This window comes from Piliocolobus tephrosceles, chromosome 10 (genome assembly GCF_002776525.5).
Source record: "Piliocolobus tephrosceles isolate RC106 chromosome 10, ASM277652v3, whole genome shotgun sequence".
NCBI classification, from domain to species: domain Eukaryota; kingdom Metazoa; phylum Chordata; class Mammalia; order Primates; family Cercopithecidae; genus Piliocolobus; species Piliocolobus tephrosceles.
Window position 1 is genome coordinate 30,780,857 of NC_045443.1, and position 5,300 is coordinate 30,786,156.

The window sequence follows — 5,300 nt, forward strand, 5'->3', positions numbered from 1 at the left end:
ACCAAACACCGCATGTTCTCACTCATAGGTGGGAACTGAACAATGAGCTCACTTGGACTCGGGAAGGGGAACATCACACACTGGGGCCTATCATGGGGAGGGGGGAGGGGGGAGGGATTGCATTGGGGAGTTATAGCTGATATAAATGATGAATTGATGGGTGCTGACGAGTTGATGGGTGCAGCACGCCAACATGGCACATGTATACATATGTAACCTGCACGTTATGCACATGTACCCTAGAACTTAAAGTATAATAAAAAATAAATAAATAAATAAATAAATAAATAAAAAAAGAAAAAAAAAACAAACAAACAAAAAAAGAACAAAAAGCCATATTTACTTAGGAATTCCTTTGAAGCAGTCAAAATTATTAATTTTATGAATTCTGTTTTCACTTTTAATTTTTGTGAGTACATAGTAGGTATATGTGTTTATGGGGTACATGAGATGTTTTGGTACAGACATGCAATGTGTAATAATTACTTCATGGAAAATAGGGTCTCCATCCTCTCAAGCATTTATCCTTCATGTTACAAACAATCTGATTATAGTCTTTTCATTATTTAAACGTGTACAATTAAATTACTACTGATGATAGGCACTGATTGTGCTATCAAATACTAGGTCTTATTCATTCATTCTTTCTAACTAAATTCTTTGTACCTATCAACCATCCTCACCACCCCCCACTCCGTCCCCACCCGCCCCCACCCCCAACTACCCTTCCCAGCCTCTGGTAACCATCCTTCTACTCTGTCTCCGTGAGTTCAATTGTTAAGATTTTAGATCCCACAAATAAGTGAGAATATGTAAAATACTTGTCTTTCTATGCCTGGTTTATTTCACTTAACATGAAAGTGTGGTCTGTGGATCCCTGAGGGTCTTTGAAACTAGGGAGAACACAAGGTCAAAACTATTTATATACTAATGTTAAGTTTCTAACTCAAGCATACACATTTTTAACATTCTGTGTGGTACGGTGGGAAGTACACATAAAGCACTTTTGCAAAGCAAACAGCAATGACTGTCCTAAGGAAAAGTACTTGTATAACTGAACTGGTGGCTGAGCCAGCCACTTGTATTCATGGAGCACAATTTTTACCTGAAAGAACTACTGACAAACACATGGTTTTTTGGACTGAGCTATTTGGCAGACACTTTCTCAAAAATAAACAAACTAAGCCTGTCACCAAGGAAATCTCTGACAGTGTTTGTTGCGAATGATAAAATTCTAGTTTTCAAGCAAAAACTTGAATTTTGGAAAAATTGCACTCATCCTCATATTTATTTGTATTCAACATCAGCTTTTCAATGCTTAAAGACTCTTAGTGAGATTGATGGGTGATATCAATGCATGTGATTTTTTATCTGAAATAATGAAAAGTGGTAATATTGCAAAAATCTGCATAATTCAGTGAACTGATATTTTCCAAATGACCAATGCATGATGTTTTATCCATGCATGGTGAAAGCTGCACTCACAGTGCAAAATAACCAATGGTTTTTAATGTAACAGAGTGTGGAAAGTTTATTAGCATGGTTTCAGATTCCATACTGCAGTTAACTTTTCAGTAATACCTTTTAACTTTTCAGTAACCTTCACTAACATTTGTGGAATACTCACTACATACCAGACACTGTACAAGGCAGTTTACATACTGTACCATAACAATTTAGATTTTTAACAAGCCTGTGACAGGGTTCCACCTCCAACACAACTGGAAAGAAGAGTAACATGGAGTTTGTTAAGAGAAAAGAGTCTTTTATGGGTTGAGAAATGCTTTAGATGCAAAATAGACCAAAGGAAAGGGTAAAAGAGTATAATAAGATGTTAAATTCACCACTTTGGGAAGCCGAGGCGGGCGGATCACGAGGTCAGGAGATCGAGACCATCCTGGCTAACACGGTGAAACCCCACCTCCTCTAAAAGTACAAAAAATTAGCCGGGCGTGGTGGTGGGTGCCTGCAGTCCCAGCTACTCGGGAGGCTGAGGCAGGAGAAGAACGTTAGGGAGATGCAGAGTGTAGAGGGCTGCAATTAAATAGAATAGTCCAGGAAGGCCTCAATGAGAAAGTAATGTATTTGAGCAAAGACTTGACAGTGGTGAAGCAGAGAGCCACACAGGTTTTGAGGTAGGAGGTAAGACTGGACTCTGGAGGCAGGGCTCGGACTAAATTGAGGACTAGCTAAAACAGGGGCAGGGTAAAAGAAGCTTTCCATAGGACATGCCCACCAGTGTGCCATGTCAGCTTACCATTGCCATGGCAACACCCAGAAGTTATCACCCCTTTCCATGGCAATGGCCTGACAACCCAGAAGTTACCACCTTATTTCTAGAAATTTCTACATAATCTGCCCCTTAATTTACATATAATTAAAAGTAGATATAAAGATGACTGCAAAACTGCCTCAGAGCTGCTCCTCCGGACACACTGCCTGGGAGGTCACCCTGCTCTGTGAGGAACAGCACCTCTGCTGTTGCTGTGCACTGTCATTTCAATACAAGTTTCTGTCTAACACCACCAGATTGCCCCTAAATTATTTCCTGAGTGAAGCCAAAATATCTCCTGGACTAAGCCCCAATTTGGGGCTTCACCTGCCGTGCATCAATTTCTTGAGGAAGTGTGCTCCAGGCAGAGAAAGCAGCAAGTGCAAAGGCCCTGGGGCTGGCCAGTGTGAGTGACTAGGAGGAAGAAGAAGATGAGCTCAGAGCCGGTAGGGGACTGTGAGTCACGCAGGGCTCTGCAGGGCTCTGCAGGCCACTCCAAGAACTCTGGCTCTTCCTCTGAGTGAGCTGGACCTCACTGGGAAGATCTGAGCAGAAAAATGACTGTATCTGACTTAAGCTTTCACAGGATCACGCTGCCTGCTGTGTTGAAAAGAGTGCTTGCCTCAGGTCCAGCCACGCACTTCCTGCTCAAGAAAGCAGACTCCAGAGATGTTTTAAAACAAAACACCAATTGTTAATAACAACCACAAATATATTTAAATAGGCAAAGAACTTAAAGAGTTTAATTCATTCTCCAAAGATGTTCAACATCACTAATCATTGGGGAACTCTAAAGAAAACCACAATGAGATACCACCTCACATCCATTACAATGGCTATCAAAAACATGGAAAATAATGGCAAGAATATGGAGGAATTAGAACCCTTGTGCAGTGCTGGCGGAAGTGCATAGGGATGCAGGCACTATGGAAAACAGTATGCAGGTGCTTCAAAAAGTTAAACAGAATTATCAGAGGATTCAGCAACTGCACTTCTAGGTTATATACCCCCAAAAATTGAAAGCAGGGACTCAGATACTTGTATACCAATATTCATAGCAGTATTATTCACAGCAGCCAAAATGTAGAAACAACTCAAATGTCCATCAACAGATGAATGGATAAATAAAATGTGGTATATACATACACTGGAATATTGCTTGATCTTAAAATGGAACGAATTCTGATGCATGCTACAACCTGGCAGAACCCTGGAAACATTATGCTAAGTGGAAATAAGCCAGACACAAAAGAAGAACTTTTGTATGATTCCACTTATGTGAGGTACCTAGAATAGGTGGATTCATAGAAACAGAAAGAGCACAGGTTGCCAGAGGCAGAGGGGAGGGGAGAAAGGGAAGTTCTTGTCTAATGAGTATAGAGTTTTAGTTTTGCGAGATGAAAATGTTCTGGAAATGAATGGTCATGATAGTAGCACAACAATCTAAATGCATTTAATGTCATTGAATTGTACACATAAAAACGGTTACAATGGTAAATCATGTATATTTTATCCCAATAAAAAAGTTTTCATTTTTATAAGTTTCTAAGTTCTGTCTCAATGTACCCTTTCATTTAACAAATATTTATTAAGCATCACCAAGCAATGTGGATAAATTTTTCCAAGTAAAAAAAGAGGTACGAACATCATTTATTGAGTGCCTACTTGGGACACATTGGCTTTTTTCTTTTCAGTCCCTTTGTCTTCCTTGGGATTTTGAGATGTTAGATGTCAAAAAATGTGCAAAAATATCATTGAGGACTTTGTAACGCAGGCTCCGAAGGACGCAGATGAAGTATTACTGGCTTTTTGAAGCGGGAAAGGTCACTTCTGACTGGGAGCTCCATCAAGTCTTCACAGAATGGCCAGCATGGGAACAGAGGCTGGGGCAGGGCAGATCCCAGGCACCAGCAGGAAGTCAACAGTGCTCAGGAAGAGAGGGGAGCAAATGTGGTGGGCACATGGCATAGATGAGGAAGAGAAATGAAAGGCAGAAAGCCAGGGAGTTGGCAGGATCCAGATCCTGAAGGGGGTCTTAAATTAGGCCAGTCATAGCCTTCAGGGTCAAGGAGCTACTGAAGACATTTAAGAATGGGATTCCAAGGCAAAGCCATAGACACCTGCAGGTGGGAAAGGAAGATGCTGGGAGACAAGAGAACAGCAGGAGAAGGAAGGATGGAGTCGCTGCCTACGGGGAACTCTCATCTGAAATGACTTCGTGTTGATGCAAAGCATTTCTTGCTGACTTCTAAGCATGTGGAAAGTCTCATCTGCACACTCCAACTTCTGCCTGGGGAGGGAGAGCAAAATGAGAATTTTTTCCATTAAGACTGTGATGAGAGAAAAATTCCTTAGGGCAGACAATTATGTCAACATATTTTTCTAATTTATATTTTTAAATGTGCAAATGTTCCTAGAGGCCTGGTGGCAGACACAACTTTTATAAATATAAAAATGTCAATCTGCACACAACTGCTAGCCTGCTGAAGACACCCACCTCCTTTCAGATTTAACCAGTCTGACTTTTTTTTAAGACAATTGTGTTTGGAAATTGTAAACATGCAGCTAATGAGTCTAAGGAAAAACAGAGTTTATCCAATAACATTGCACAAAGGCAAATTTCCCCCAAACCTTTTTTCTTCTGCATCAGAGTCTTTTTTCTTAAAATCAGAGCTAGGAGACCTGTTTGCATCACCAATATGTGATGTGAGGATGAAGCATGATCACATGCAGGCAGATACAGTGGTGTGAAGCCATCAAGGGAGGCTGGAATCTGCAGTCAGAGGGGCCAGGTACAAATTCCAGTCTCATCCCTTCGAAGTGACATTGCCCTTGGCCAGATTACTTACCCACCTTCCCAAGAGGAAGATCAGTGTGGTGGCGGAGGGTCTGGACTCTGTAAGCCAGACTTCCCCAGGCTTGACTCCCCCTCTGCCACCTCCTTGCTGGTAACCTCTCAATGGGGTGATGAGAACAACAGTATCTGCCTCAGGGCAGGATCATGAGGAGTAAATGAGTTAACATATGC